Genomic DNA, 17,163 nt, shown 5'->3' with positions numbered 1-17,163 from the left:
AAGAAAAGAGTTTCTTAGGTCATTCAATGGTCGATTATATATGATATGAACACATAGTTGGTTGTCTATTAAGATTTGACAGTTAAACCATATCCTAGGGTGACCCAGAGCTATAAGGACAGAAGGAATTAATACTCTATTATTCTACGGGTTCATGAGAGTAAATTATATACTTCATGTTATCCCAAATGAAAAAGGTTGCATAATTCCAACGTTTGGAATGGACTTTACAAAGGAAAAAATCAATGTTTGTGATTTTTCTTTACCTACCTATTTGAAAAGTATTACAAAGGTGATACATATATGCACATATATATATCACGGTGAAAACATAAACTAAGCTGTGAAAAGGAAAAAAAAGGTTTGGCAGAGCTACAAAAATAAAAGAGAGCAATGTTCATTTCAAGGAAAATACTATACTTACAGTAAGGCTGAAGTTTTTGAAAAACTTAGCACTGTATTTTTCATTCGATTTATTCACGGGTTTCATTGATCAAAGAGTTGATAGCAAGGATTGGTCTCGGTGTGGATACACATAGGGTCTTCGCACTATCGAAGAAATTTTGAAACAAGATTCTCTTCACCAGATATGTCTTAGATCCGATCTTTGATATGTAAATAAATTTTAAACACGAAAAATTCTACCGAGGATTGTTATTATCTTCCGCTGCATGTTATGAACACCTCTATGCAATCTAACAGAAAGAGTAATTGGCAATTTAATGTTCATTTTACTAAGTGAATCCCTGCGATCTTTATGTGTTTATAGGCAAGGAAGCAGTAGCAGACTCAAGATTTTAAGGCCGTGAGTGCTCAACTGACATAAGTATAAAATAGATTGAGTATCGTATGTGAATGGTTATTTGAAAACTTTGATTGTCAAAATAGTTAACGAACAAACTATAATTAATATCATTATTACAAAAAAAAAATTATTCTATTCTGAATTATTCTTCCATTCTCAGTTATTCTCATCTAGTTTTCATATTTTAGAAATAATGAATACATTATTTACAATTATAAATATTTTATTCTCTACGTAACATATGTCATTACCATTTAAAATTTGTCAATGATTTTGTTACCATATTTATTTGTTATGTAGTTCATTAATGAAAGGGTTATTGAAGAACCAAGTATACAACATAGTTGTAGAACTTACAGTAAGTTGGTAACGTCCCTCAAAAAATAAATGTAATTTTCAGAATCTCCAATTTATTGAAAGCTTATTAAAAACTTTATGATTAAAATGCTTCTCTTTTTAAAATATGACAGAATATATCCATATTGAAGATTTTATTACCTGATAGCCCCCTTCCTTCATACGCCTAGGCTCCCCTAAGACCCTCCTCTTTTTTTTCCTTTTTTAATTTATTGTTTGTTTTCTCACTTTCTCTTTTTGTCCTTCCTACTTCTTTTTTTTTTTTTAGTTTATTGTTGTTTTTTCACTTTATTTTTTTTCTTTCTAATAAAATTTTGCACTCTTTCTCAGTTTCTTCTTATTATCTTTCTTTTTTCTTCTAGTAATTTGTTTTTTTTGGCTCTTTCTAATGATAACCCTCATTCATTTTCACTTTAACTTTTCGTCTTAACTTTTTTATTGTTTTTTCATACTTTTTTATTTTCTCAATTTTATTCATTCCAGTAAACTTTCTTCATCCAAATTATTTATCACTCTTCTATAACTTTTTATTTTTATTCTTGTATTTTTTTAGGAAAATTCCGTCATTCAAAATTTTTGTCACTCTTTTGTATTTTTTGTTTTTGTTTTTCATCTTTCTAGTAAATCAGTGAATCAAAAATTTTGTATTGGGCCGCGTTCTACACATCACTTATCAATCATGATTAAAGATAGCTCCTTGTCAGTTTTTACAGTTATTTTTATTTTATTTTACATTGTAGACGGTAAGGGTGATCATAAAATTCCGAAAAATCGAACCAAACCGAAAATCAAATCAACCCGACCAAAAAACCGTGGTTTGGTTTGGTTTTGGTTTTGAAATTTAAAAACCGATCAAATTTGGTTTGGTTTTGGTTTTAATAAAAAAAAACCCGAACCAAACCGAATATAGGAGTAGCTATTTTAAATTTAAATTTACACCTATATATATATGTATACTTTTATACAAAGTTTCAAAAAATTTATAGTAAATTTTAATCGTTTGCACTTTTAGTACAGTTTTTTACCTTTACATTCTAGTTTGATTGGTATTTTTCTTTTGTTAAGTGTAAGAATCTATTTCATGTTAAAAATAATATATTTTTAATTGAGTCCTAAATTATTCATCACTATTTGATTCAATTATCATCAATATATCTTGGTAAATAATAGATTTCTCAAAGGGCAATTGATTTGATACTGTTACGTTAAAATGTGGTCGCCGAAATATGTGTTTGATAGTGTATGTCTTATATTTAAGAAAAAACCCGACAAATAACCGAAAAAACTGAAAAACCGACATAAACCGAATCGAGAAAAAACCGACTTAATTGGTTTGGTTTGGTTTGGTTCTAATAATTGAAAAACTGACTTACTTGGTTTGGTTTCTTTTTAGGGAAAAACCGATCCAACCCGAACCATGAACACCCCTAGTAGACGGTTTTCTTTTATAATTTCCAAACTAATATTCAGGCTTTTTCTAATAAAAATTTGTCCCCATTTTTTTGTACAATTAAATAAACTTATGAATACTATTTAACATACCCGTAACTATAATATACTATAATTCAACTGTAAGTATACGATATAGTATTTAAAAATATTGTGAATACAATTTAACATATTAATAACCACAGTATATCATGATTCAATTGTAATCATGGTATCATGGTATACTGCAACAGTATAACAAGAATATTTTGAATACCATTTAATATATCAGTAATATTATTATTTAAAAAAAAACATAGTATATCATGATTTTACAGTAATTCAAGTATATTATAATTTTACTTTAATTATTGCATTAAAGTTAATATTGAGAATATATTCAACAGTAATCATGGTATACAAATGTACAGTATATCAAATTGAGAATACCATTTAACGTACATAGATAAAGTATATCAAGATTCAAGAGTAATCAAGGTGTACTACACATTATACCAAGAATAATGAAAATAACGTTTAATATGTTCAAATAAAGTATACCATGATTCAATAGAAATTATGGCAGTGTAATATACCAAGAATATTAGAAATACCATTTAATATATTCAAAAAAAGTAACAACAATTTACTATATTTTTTACCAAGAATATCAGAAATATCATTTAATATGCTCAAATAATGTATACCAGGGTTTAATAATAATAGTATACCAAGAATATCATTTAACATACTCAAAGCATGGTATACTTTTTTCTTCTAAGCATTTTAATTATTGGAAGCAAATCAGGTAAATAGCAAATTAGGGACCTCGGCCGTTATTATTTTATTCTGCATAGGGTATTTGTGTCTGAATCTCATTTTTAAAGTTAAAACCCAATAGGACCTGCTAAAAAATTTCTTAACAAAAGTATCAAATGCACAAAAAAAATAAAATTGGTGAATGGAAAAATGTTATTAATCATCACAAACAAAAGTACAAGTAAGAGACAAAAATAAAGTACAAGTAAATTCTTACTCCCTCCGTTTCAATTTAGATAAGGTAGTTTGAATCGGCACGAAGTTTAACAGAAAAAAAAACCTTTGAAACTTGTGGTCTTAAAAGCTTAAGGGGTGAAAACTTTATGGGCATGACATTGTGTGGTTATAAAAGTTTCTCATTAAAGGTAAAATGGATAAAATGAAGAATTTAATATTGAATTATTTCTAATTATAGAATATGTCATTCTTTTTGAAACAGACTAATGAGAAAAGTGTGTCATAAAACAAAGTATTAATCTACTCCTTGCTTACTCCAGGGACACGAGCACGTCTCTATATTCCCCTCTATACAGTATTTGTTATCTATATAATATTTCATCCATTTCCTATCTTTACTGCTTCGCTTGTTGCTCATTTATGTATATACGCGGGCCTTGAATTCCTGCTTGATCTGTTGACACACTAACTGAGGATGGGGCACCTTGTGAGACCATAGAGCAGCATTCCTGATCTTTCATATATGGTAGGTCAGGGCTACGGCAGGCAAACGGGAGGATCCAGTCGGATATGAGATGGGTAAAAAATGGGTAATGAAAACAATGGATAAATTATTCTACCTGATGCATATTTAATACGAATTAAAAATGAGTTAACCGGCAAATAATATGGGTACCATATTATTGGCATCTTGAATATGATCACTTTTGGGAGAACTCCTATTCTCCCAAACTTGAGGAACCCCCAATTTGAGATTTTACAAATGTAAAAGTTAAACTCAATGGTTATCCATTTTCTAAATGAATAATATAATTCTTATCCATATGTGACCCGTTTTTAAAAAGTTCATTATGCAACCTATTTTTTAGTGGATAACGAACAGGGGAAAAAGGTGAATCGAAGAAAAAGAGATAGGTGGGGTTTCCTTTTACCCAATGCACATCTCGGAGAATGCACCGTTGGTGCATATCTGTAACGACCCGACTGTCGTTTTGGGCAATTGCGTCCGGTTCGGCAGTTTGAGGTCACGAGTAGCTTCACACAGTGTATTATGACTTGCGTGCATCATCGGTTCGGGTTTTTGAGAAGTTTGGAAAGGATTTTTAGAAGTGACTTTCATTTGAGAAGCTTGAAGTTGAAAGAACTAACCAAGATTTGACTTTTGAGTATTTGACCTCGGATTGGAGTTTCGATGGTTCCGATAGGATCGACTGGTAATTTTAGACTTAGACGTACGTCCGGATTTGGATTTGGAGGTCCGTGGGTTGAATTGAAGTAATTCGGCGAAAGTTGAAAAAGTTGAAGTTTGGAAGATGGAGGAGTTTGACCAATAGTTGACTTCTGTACTATCGAGGTCGGAATACAATTTCGAAAGTTGAAACAACTCCGTTATGTCATTTCGGACTTGCATGCTAAATTTGACGTCATTCCGGGTTTGATTTGATAGGTTTTGGCACAAATTTTTGAAGTTGGAAGATTAAAAAATTCATAAGTTCGATTCATGGTGTGATTCGTCGTTTCGGCGTTGTTTGATGTGATTTGAGACCTCGAGCAAGTTCGTGTTACGTTATAGAACTTGTTGGTGTGTTTAGATGGGGTCCCGGGGGTCTCGGATGAGTTTCGGATGGGCCACGGGCCAATTTCTTTTATTTTGGACTGCTGGTTTCTGCCATCTGGTTTCCTTAATCGCGTTCGCATCACTTCCGCCGTATTCGCATAGTGTTATTTCGGAGGAGGAATCATTTATTCTTCCCGTTCGCGAGCTTTGTTTCGCGATCGCGTACTTCTGCAATTCTATTCTTCGCGTTCGTAGTTGCCTTCTCGCGTTCGCGTAATAGGAACCAGGCATTGGGCACTGGTGGTCATTTACTCTTCGCATTCGCGTCCTTCTTCCTGCGTTTGCATAGGTTCCTGCTTCTTATTCTTCGCGTTCGCGTAGGGTCATCCTGGCAAACTTCATTTTTCTTCTTCGCGAATGCGTGCATCCTTCAGCGTTCGCGATGCTTTAAGACCTGGGTAGAAGAAATAGTACTCTATTCCGAGGGTTAGCCATTTTTAATATTTTTGGAGTTCTCGGGCTCGGTTTTGAGTGATTCCTTGTGGGTTTTTCAGGCAAAACGATTGGAAAAATATTCTTCACCTAGAATTTATTATATTTCATGATTTTATCTTTATTTTTATCATTTAATTAGTGTTTTAGGTTGAGGAAAAATGGGGATTTTTAAGAAAACTTTCAAAATGTAAAATCATGATTTGAGGGGTGAAATGGTATCGGAATTTGATAATTTTTGTATGATTGAACCTATACCGGAATGGGTGTTTGAATTTTGTAAAAATTTTCGGGTTCTGAGGTGCGGGTCCGGGGGTCGACTTTTGGACCGATTTTTGGATATTGTTAAAGATTGAGACTTGTGAGCACGTGATTTTTGCCCTATATGTATTACTCCAACAAATTCAAAACAAAATAATTTCTGTCAGTGTTTGCAATTTTGTCGGATTTTGTGGCATTTTCTGTTAATTGTTTGCATTTTGTTTCCACATTTTAATTTATGAGAAAATACAAAAAATATATTGCACTTGCATTTAGGATTTAATTTTACATTTTAGGATTAATAGACAAATCAATTATTTTATAAAAAATGAGAAAAATCACAAAAATAGTTTATTTTGCACTTTTAATTTTAATTTTGAATCTTGATGGTTTTTCCTTTAATTTGGTTTTTAATTATTTGTAGTAGCAATTATTAGGGTTAATTAATTTAATGTGGTAGGACAATTTGGCTTATGATTTAATTTAGGTTTTAGTTTTAATTTTGGAAAGAAGAAAAAGATTTTTAAAAAAAAAAAGTGAATTGGAAAAAGGAAGGAAGTAAAGAAGGTTTAAATTTGGGCTCAAATCCGGTCCAACCGTCTCAGCCCAAATGAAGCCACCCAATACCCGGCTCAACCCATGCCTGACCCGGTCCGGATTCCCCCTCAAACGAAACGACGTCGTTTCGATCAGTGTCGATCTGAGCCGTTGATCTCCACTTGATCGAACGACTCAGAACTAAAGCTTGGGGAGTATTTATGTGTCCAAATCTGTCCCATCCCCCTCAAAACCCTTCTGCTCAACACCCCACCAGAACACCCAAGCTTAACCCTAACGGAGCCGCCCCAATTTCCACCACCGTCCACCGGCGGCGCCACCTCCAAACGCCACCAAAATAACACCCCATGACCCCCCCACTCCCCTCTTTCTAAATCCCGGACTGATTTCCTACGAATCTGCCCAGAACTTCTCGAATCTTGGTCTGAAGAGAAGAACCCTAAAATCCCAAATTCCAAATCAACGGGTGTGCTGAAGGTTTCAGACTGCAACAGACTTTATTCGTGTATTTTCACATGAAAATACACGATTAAGGGCTATTCCGGTCAGGAATTTGAAAAGCACTGCAAAGTTTGTCGAATCGGCTTCTGGCTGGTGATTAGGTATCTTCTTTGTCCGTTTTGTTTAGTTGTTTATCTTTCCTTTTTTTTGTTTCTGCTTCATCTCCTCTTCTGGGTTTTTGTTTAGTTGTTCCGAAGTTTTGTCATGCCTGCATGATTAGTTCAGGGTCCTTTCTTAATTAGTCTAGCAGTTCAGTTAATTCCCTTTATTTTGTGTCAGTTAGTAGTAATTTAGTTTAGGGTCTTTGTTTTAAAAATTGTTCCAGTACTTGGATGGGTCTGTCAGTCAGAAGCTCATAGAGTTTAGGGTTGTTAATGTATGAATTGGGCTTTGGTCTGTTGTTAACCCGTCTCGCAAATGTAGCCTGTTTAATTTGGTCTATATCCTTGGGTCAATTTAACCCGTTTGGATTTCTGAAGTAAATATCAGTGGTCTGAGGGGTAATTTGGGGTAATTGGTTGAGGGAATCTTTGTATAACAGAATAGGAAGCTTCCTAAGAAGCTGAGTTGGGGGCTGTTTTGATAATCTGGTAACTACATTAGGGACAGTTAAGCAAAAAGGAAATCAGGCTAGGGGCTTTTAAACCGAAATGAAAATTGGAGGAGGGTAGAAGTGTAAATTTAATCTCTCTATTGCTGCCCTACTCCCTTTCCTATAAAGGCTCATTTTCTTGCCATTCAAGGGAGAGAAAAAAAAAAGAGATAAAAAATACAGAAAATCAAAAAAACCGCTGGAAAAACAAAAATTACTGTTCCATTGAAAGTTTTTTGTAATTCTTGAGGCTCTTACTTCTGAAACGATCTCTGAACAATCAAGGGCTAAAATGGTTTGAGCTTGGTTAGTTTTCAAAAGTTTGGTTCAAATTTTGGCTGTTTTTTTATTGCTGGGCATCAGTTGATATTTCTGTTGATTCAAAGTTTGGTTAGAAGCTGGTTTCATTGGTCATTTCTGAGCTTACTACTGCTGTTGTTTCTGTATACTCCTAGCTCATTTTTCTTGTTGTTTTTTGCTGTTGTGACCAGGTATTACTCAGCTCTTTGGCATGTGAAATGGAAGAACACGAGTTTATTTGATTAAGTTGCAATCTATGTTTATCAAATGTTGTTTCCTATATTTCTGAAAATTATTAGACTTTACAATTAGCTTAGTTTCTTTGTTACATTTGATATTTTCTGTTGCAGTTTTGATTTGTAATAATGGCTGAATTATGATCTTTAGTCAATTAGCCTATATGAGTTTAAGTCTAGAATGGACCTGTTAGAGTACTACAGCAAAAGGGTTCATACCTTTTTTGGCTTTGTTGAAACCAGTGTTTGCTTGGTATTGATTTCTGCCTAAGTCTGCTAAATGTCAAGCATAATTGGAATGGCTAGCAACTTTTAATTGGAATACATATCAGTGGTTGTAGCGTGCTAATTAAAGTCATGTATTACTTCATCTCATCGAAGTGTAATTGATTCATTTCCAGGCCAATAGTCAGTATTTGGTCAGTTAGTGTTTGGCTTCTACTAGGTTTTCTTCTTTAATAAAAGTCTGTAAGCATGAACTTTCCTTTCAAAGTCAGGTTCAAATCCATGTTAATAGGTTTATTTTCTTGAAATCATGTTAATCTGGGGCTAAAATCTGACTGATATTTACATTTGGTTTTCTTTTAGAAAATTTTAAGTCATGTAGTCTTGTTTAACGTGTTGATATGAAGTCAGAATTTAGCATGAGTTCAGATCTCTGAATTTCTGTTATTAAATGATGAATAATTGGCGCGGAGGTTTTGCTATCATGTTGGGAATCTTATTTTCAGTGTAGAATGTATGTGGTATTCAAATGTGATGTGTATGTGCTTAAGGTAGTCAACATTTGGTTCAGATTCAAGGATTTAATGAAGGATACAGTGTTACCTTCAATTTATCAGATTTGGGCTCAATTTGGGCCCAGAACTTTAAAACATTTGGAAAATAGGACCTGGCAGGCCCTGTCGCATGAATACTGTCTTGTTGTGGCCGCTAATGGGCCCAATCGGCTTTAATAACTGGCCTAATCGTCCAATCGCTACAATTTGGTTGGGTCTGGTTACTCACAATGGATTCGAGAAGTTTCCTATGCTCTTTAATTAATTAGCCATGCCCTCTAGAGTTAATTTAAATTCCCTTTTAAAATGGAGTCGAGGTGTGCTAGGCCAAATAAAATTCCAAACGTGTAGTTGCTTTAGGCGTGTATTTTAATAATATTATATTCCTAAACTTGGGTGCGCATTTCATGTGACCTGAATCCAAATCCTAAAACGTTGAATAAGATGTGTTCCGGATTGCGGGTGCATTTCATGTGGCGCAATCCAAAGGCACGTTTTAAACGACGTTCAATCTTCTTTAAAAATCAATTAAAAGCGGTTAAAGGTTAAAATTTGCACATAGGTTCATAATTGTTTAAAATCAGATAATTAAGCCGATTATAACAGTTAAGCAACCGTGCTAGAACCACGAAACTCGGGAATGCCTAACACCTTCTCCCGGGTTAACAGAACTCCTTACTCGGATTTCTGGTTCACGGACTGTTAAACAGAGTCAGTATTTTTCTCGATTCGGGATTCAACCGGTGACTTGGGACACCATAAACCTCCCAAGTGGCGAATCTGAATCTTTATAATAAATCTCATTTCGATTGTCCTTTAATTGGAAAAACTCCCTTTATTTGTACACCCTCCCGGGGGTATAAGTGAAAAAAAGGAGGTGTGACAGCTCTGACGACTCTGCTGGAGATCGAACCTAGAATCTCTGGTTCAGGGTTCAAGAATTCGAGCTTAGAATAATTGTTATAGTTGGCTTTATCCATTATCTGAATTTGTTACATGATTTGGGCCTAATGTGCTAATCGATTGCTTTTACCGCTTTGATATTCCGTGAACTGTATATAAACAGTTGCGAAATCCTTCCTCTCTCTGAGTCTTCTAATCATGAAGAAGTGTGCACTTCGTGTGACTTCTTTTCTGTTAGAGTCATATTCCAAATTTAGAACAAGGTTCGGACAAGTTGCAAAGCCGGTGAATCTTCTATATTCCCGGTACGCTGCCCCCCCCTCGGCTCGAGCTGTCCGCTCGGGTAAGCCAGGTCTAGAACAATAAACCCCAGGATTTAAACCTAGCAAAACACAGCTTCATGTCGGATCCCTAGTAGGAACGTTTGTTTGCATCATGTGCATTTTGACTTTGGAGACTCAACGCAGGGGTTGGGTCTGTTTAGGACAGGTGCACCCGAAACAAAAAGACCATCCTGATGCATCTTACTTGCTACTTGTGCATTTATTTGCTTCGGACTTGCATGCTGACCGGCTTATGAATATTGGGAAAGGTTGAGGAAAGAGAAATGGCAGTATGAGGGTTAAAGAGAGTTAATCGCCTGTTCTGAAAAAACCCTATGTCCAAATAGTGTCGAAACTCTGCCGAATTTTTGAGAGGGAGGAAAGGGAAAAATGTTTTTTTTTGTTTTCAAAATAGATTGTTTTATTTACCAATGAAATGAAAAAGAAAAAAAGAGAGAAAAAGTTTTGTTTTCAAAAAATAGTTTTATTTGCCAATGAAATAAAAAAAGAGACTCTTGTTTTCAAAAATAGTTTGTTTTATTTGCCCGAACTACGCCAATTTGATTCTCACAGGGTGTGAGATACGTAGGCAACCCCCATCGGGTCCAACTTCCTTTTTGCAAAAATAGCCCAAAAGCCCAAAATTTTTACTTTGATTTGAAAATAATTAGGGTGATGTCATTCTTGTCAGAATAGCCGAATGTCCCTAAAAGGGTGCCGGAAGGCTGTTTTTGCAAGAACAACCACTTTTGTCATTTTCAAAGGTTTTGGCCGGTTAGCTGACACAGCCTTAAAATCTTCGTTTTTGAAGTGCTGAAAGGCCGTGTTGGCAAGGCCGAATGTTTTATGGAAATTTTGGAATTTGTCATTTCTCTTAAGTCAAAACGAGTCATGGTTTTCTTTTAAATTAAAATCACCTTAATAAATGTGCAGGATGAGCACAAATCAAAATGAACTTTTCTCAGTCCGTGAAGAGATCCCTTTGGAGCTACATATATGGTGGCATGATTTGGGGGACGACAGCAGAAAAATTGTGACAAAAGCAATGGGCGGTCTTATTGGGCTTTTGAAGGTCAAGCCCAGAAAAGACGTGATTGAGGCCTTAATATCGTTTTGGGACCCAACACATAATGTGTTCCACTTTGCGGATTTCGAGTTAACTCCTATGCTAGAAGAGATAGTAGGCTATGCCGGTTTCGAAGGGAATCTCAGAAGTCAATACCCGGTGTCACCAAGAACAGTGACCCCCCACAAATTTTTGGACTTGTTAAGCATCAGTCGGGATGTCCGAGACGGAAATTTGGCCAAAGGATTTTGTACCTTCTACTTTCTGTACCGACCATACGGGAATCCACGTGGCTTCGAAACACCAGATACTGGTCTTACTCATGCTGGGAATCAAGACAAGTGGGAAGCTCGGAGAGGATTGGCTTTCATAGTGGCGTTCCTGGGTATTTTGGTTTGCCCGAGAAAAGATGGTAACATAGAGATGGGATTAGTAGGGATAGCTGACTTTATGGTGAAGAAGGCAAATGGGACTATAGTGCCGTTGATCTTGGCAGAAATTTACCGAGCTCTTACTCGTTGTCGAGAAAGAGCAAAGTTCTTTGAAGGGTGCAATATGTTGTTACAAATATGGATGGAGGAACACCTTTGCCACCGTCCCAGATACTTGAATTGCGGTATGATTGGCCTCGAGTGCATCGAAAAACATGAAAAACGAGTAGAAGGTTATGAGTTTCCAGATGGTACGGAAGCATGGCATGCTCATTTGATATCTTTGACCGCAAATAAGATTGAATGGACATTCGGATGGCTCTCGGTCAACGAAGTAATCTATATGTTGGCTGAGGTGTGTTTTTTGCTGTTGATGGGTCTGCGGAGTATCCAACCTTATGATCCACACAGAGTATTGCGCCAGTTGGGCCGGTACCAGACCATCCCACACAATGAATATTTGAGTCAGCGAGTCATTGAGTTAGATCCAAAAGCTGCTTTCCCAGAAGAAAAAGTGCGTCGGGTTTGGCATTAGTGCAGATTCTTAGGGCCTAACACGCAAGTACGAGACCTATCCAGAGGAGAGGTGGAGCCCAGATATATTGCTTGGTATGGTAAAAGATCCCGAGTTCAACATGAGCCTGATAGGCCCGCAAAGAGACCCCATGTCCAGCAATTCACCGACGGAGCTCAGGTACAATAGGATTGGCTGACCAAAGAAAACGAGTACAGGGCTACCATAAGCAAGTTGGAAAAGCAAGTCAGAGAACTTTGATTCGAGAATAGCTTGCAAGTGGCGGCGGATGAAGGGGAAAAGAAAAGGCTACCCAAAGAAAATGAAGCCCTTCGAGCTCAAATTCAGAAATTGAAAGTAGCAGCAGAAGATCCAGTCCGAAGTGACAGAGATGAAAAGCTCATAGCTAACCTGAGGCAGAAAGTGAGTGACTACAGTTTCGATTTGAACAAAGCAGAAAGTGAACTAGCCAAGGCTCAAAAACAATTGGCTAAGAATGCAGACGAACGGGTACGCCTGGTTAAGCAATTGAGAGAAAGGTACGACGATGAGGTCGTAGGGTTGAAGAAAAGGGTCATCGCCACGGAAAACAAAATGATCAAACAGGCCAAAGACTTCAAAGTTGAAAGGAAACATTGTTATACTGCATTGGCGCAATTAGAAATAGATTTGCAACAACTTCAGGAGCAAAATCATGCGGCTGAGCAAACTTTAGAAGCCATGGCCCAGCAGATTGGGAGTTTGTTACAAGAAAAGGGCGCCATAAGAGAGAGAATTAGAAACATCGCTAACTACATCATTATGAAGTGCCACATCTGTCAGGATATGACTCGCACTACATTCTTTGCAGCGGTGATGACCTTTGTTAAACAAATAATGAACGACTTGGACCGGCTTCAAAGGGATCTTGTACATAGGCCCGTGGCGAGACCAAATGATGTCCCGCGGGCACCAGGATCTTTGTTGTACTCGTGAGTTTTCGTTTGAGTCTGTATTTTTGTTTCTGTCAGAGTCTATAAGTCATGTTGAGTTTGTATTTTCTTTCTGTTTTGAGTCTGTATTTCTTCAGAGTATAACAGTCTATTTTTGGAGTCTGTGTTTCATCTTTGCATCGAAATCTGTTAGTCTTTTGGAATTTGTTAGTTTTGAGTTTGTAATGGAGGCATTTGTTGTTTTATTTTATGAAAACTGAAAATCCCAACAAAAAATGTTTTATTTCGCACTTATCTACAAGAACTATGCTTGGTCTGATTCATGCGGGGTCATGATACATAGGCAATCTCCATAGGATTCGACCGTAACCAAATAAAAGAGAGTAAAGAGAAGAAAGAGCGGAAAAACAAAACAGAGAGAAAATAAGAAATAAGAGAGAGTAAAGACAAAGAGAAAACAGAGGCAGGAATGAAAGGAAAGGAAAAGAAAAGAAAAGAAAAGGGGATGTTTGCAATTAAAAGAAGGAGAAGGTCGGGATGACGCATGCAACCAATCAAATACACAATAGAGACGGTTAACTGTTTAGGTGCATTCATGCCCAATGTACGGTTACCAATCTGTTAAATCCTAATCGCTAAAAAGGTTGTTTGTTTGATATATCCAGTCCAGGCAGGTGGTTAGTTGACTGGCATTCTGGCAACTCACTCCTACAACACCCGATCAAAAGACAGGCTGAATATGGTCGACCAGGAATCGGAAACAAGTATTGTCGACCCATCGAAAGAGGTGGAAGAAATGGACGTTAATGCAATGAGGGAATAAATGTATAAGCTGAAACAACAGATGGCTGAAATGTACCAGGCTTGGGCGAAAGGGCATCCACCACCGGTTTATCCCTCCAATCCTGCTTATATCCCACCATCAGCCCAACCTCCGGAGCCTTCCACTGTGAACTCATCTCCAGCCTTCCCCTCTACCAACAATGCCATGGCACCACTTCCCATACTTCTCAAGCTCCACCACTCAAACAAGTCTCGTACCCTCCCCCACCAATTACACCTATTTTTGTGGCACCTCCACCTGTTACAGATCTTCTAGTGAACCCTTGTTTCAAACTCATGACAACCAGTACTATCCCCCTGAACCCACCTTCAAAGTTCTAGAACCATATCCTTACACTCCCCATCTTGATATCTCGGCAGAGATCGAGAAACCCCCCAAAAATCCCGAGCATGAAGAGATGATCAGAAAGGTCAAAAGCTTAGAGCAATCGTTCCGAGATATGAAGGGGCTGGGAGGCCAAGTGAGTGTGGCCTATAAAGATTTGTTTCTGTTCCCAGATGTTCAGTTGCCAGCAGGGTTCAAAATGCCCAAGTTTGATCTGTACGATGGGCATGGTGACCCGGTAGCACACTTAAGAGGATTCTGTAGCAAGATGAGAGGAGCAGGTGGAAGAGACGAATTGCTGATGGTATATTTCAGCCAAAGTTTGAGTGGGTCAGCGCTAGAATGGTACACCAGACAAGATCATAGCAGGTGGTACTCATGGGACGATTTGGCTCAAGCCTTCGCCTGTCATTTTCGGTATAATCTCGAAATCATCCCAGATCGTCTGTCATTGACGAAGATTGAGAAGAAGCCCGATGAGAGTTTCTGAGAATATGGGTTCCGTTGGAGAGAGCAAGCAGCGAGGGTTGACCCCCCGATAAAAGAAAGCGAGATGGTTGATTATTTTTTGCAGGCTTTGGAGCCCACTTATTTTGGTCATTTGGTGTCAACAGTGGGCAAGTCCTTTAATGAAGTTGTGAAAATGGGAGGCATGGTTGAGGAGGGACTCAAGTCCAATAAGATCATGAGTTACTCAGCAATCAAAGCAACCACCCAGGCCATTCAAAATGGTACTGGGGGTGTACTCAGAAAGAAGAAGAAAGAGGATGTTGCAACGATCGAGTCGGCAGCTTGGGGTGGATCTAGGAACCTTCCACAGTTCTACAACTAGCCTCGACTCTATCCCCAAACCTACCCCCACACTTCATATAGCCCACCACAACACTACTACCCACCGCCAGATCCCCATTTTTCTGTCTATCACGCACAAAACTATACCCAACCTCCCGCTCTCGCGCAATGGCGTGCGCCAGCTCCACAGAGTCCCTACCAAGCTCCACAAAATACCCGTCCACCCCCAAAAGCCTACAAAACCCCTCCTGGAACAGGTTTTCAACCCAATCAAGCCTTTAAGAATGAAATGTTGCAGAAGCAGAAGACTTTCACTCTATTGGGAGAATCATATACCAGCCTATTCCACAAATTGAGACAGTTGGGCATGTTGAATCCGATCGAGGCTAAAATACTGAATCCCCTTCCCAGAAATCTTGATCGCTCGGTGAATTGTGAGTATTATTTAGGAGCCCTAGGCTATGACACAGAGAAATGCTGGAAACTAAAAACAGTTGTACAAGAGCTCATTGATACTCATCGGATCGAGGTTCAAGCCCCAGAAACACCAAACATCAACCAGAATCTGCTACCAGCTCACCATGAGACCCATATGATTGAATTGATACACAAGGGAGGGGAGGCTAAGAAACCCTCGTAGATGGTGATGATGATCCGCTCCAGTGAAACCAGTTCAAAGGAAAGGGTAACCAATGGGAAATCAGTGGTCCAGTGGAAAGAGGTAGACAACAAGCCAGCTGTGGTAGCCGAGAAATGGTCGTCAAGTATTGTTGCAGTGAAACTAGAGAAAGCTAAAGTGGTGGTACCAGGGGTTACAGGTAAACCTGTCGTGGTCGTGAAGGGTGCTCGCATAGAGCCTGTTATTATAAAACCAGTAACTCAGCTTCCAGTGATCAGCGGCAAAGGGGTCCTGTGAAATTATGAACGAGTGACAGTAACTTACCAGGGGAAAGAGGTTAGAGAAGAAGTGTGTGAGACTCATGGTTTGACTCGATCGGGGAGATGCTTTTCCCCCGAAGAGTTGAGAAAAGCTAAGACCTCAAAAGATAATCCAGTGTTGGCGAAGAAAGTAGTAACTGAGGAAGAAGCAGAAGAATTCCTGAGAAAGATGAAAGCGCAAGACTATTTCATTGTGGAACAGTTAAGGAAGACACCAGCTCAGATCTCGCTCTTGTCATTATTGATCTATTCAGACGAACACCGTCGTGCTTTGATGAAGATCTTGAACGAGGCTCACGTTCCTGACAAAATCTCAGTAAACCACTTGGAAAAGATAGCTAACAAGATATTTGAGGTAAACCGAGTCACCTTTTCCGATGATGAGTTGCCCGTGGAGGGTACCGAGCATAATAGAGCCCTCTATCTGACGGTGAAATGCGAAGACTCCGTGGTTACTCGGGTACTGGTTGACAATGGGTCTAGCACGAACATCTGTCCTCTCACCACATTGAACAATATGTAAGTGGAGGATGAAAGAATTCATAAGAACAGTATTTGCGTTCGGGTATTCGACGGTGGAGGGAAGTATTCAGTCGGGTACATAGTGCTTGAGCTCACAATAGGGCCAGTTGAATTTACTATGGAATTCCAGTTGCTCTATGTGGCTGTTTTGTACAATCTGTTGTTGGGACGACCCTGGATCCATGCTGCCAAAGAGTCTCGTCTACTCTACATCAAATGGTCAAGTTTAAATGGGATCGACAGGAAATTGTTGTACATGGCGAGGATAATTTGTGTGTGCCCAATGGTGCCATTGTTCCGTTCATAGAGGTTGACGATGGGAAGGGACCCTGGGTTTATCAGGTCTTCGACACAGTATCAGTAGAGAAAGTTCCGGAAGGAAAGAGCATTCCAACTCCAAAGATGGTTGCAGCATCAGTCATGGTAGCCGTTGAAATGTTGAAAAATGGTTTTGTACCGGGCAAGGGTTTGGGTGCATCCTTGCAAGGTATTGTGCAACCGGTTTCTCTTCCAAGAAATCTGGATACTTTTGGTCTGGGGTTCAAACCTACAGTTGTAGATGTGAGACGAGCCCGCAAAATGAAACAGAAAGTATGGACACTGCCAAAGCCAATCCCGCGTCTGTCTAGGTCATTCGTCAGGCTGGGTACCAGAAAGCAACTGTTGTCAAAGGTCCCTAGACCACTGATTGGTACCGATGAAGACTTGGA

The sequence above is a fragment of the Nicotiana tabacum genome, chromosome 22, assembly GCF_000715075.1.
Source record: "Nicotiana tabacum cultivar K326 chromosome 22, ASM71507v2, whole genome shotgun sequence".
NCBI classification, from domain to species: domain Eukaryota; kingdom Viridiplantae; phylum Streptophyta; class Magnoliopsida; order Solanales; family Solanaceae; genus Nicotiana; species Nicotiana tabacum.
Note: the sequence above shows the minus strand (reverse complement) of the source record.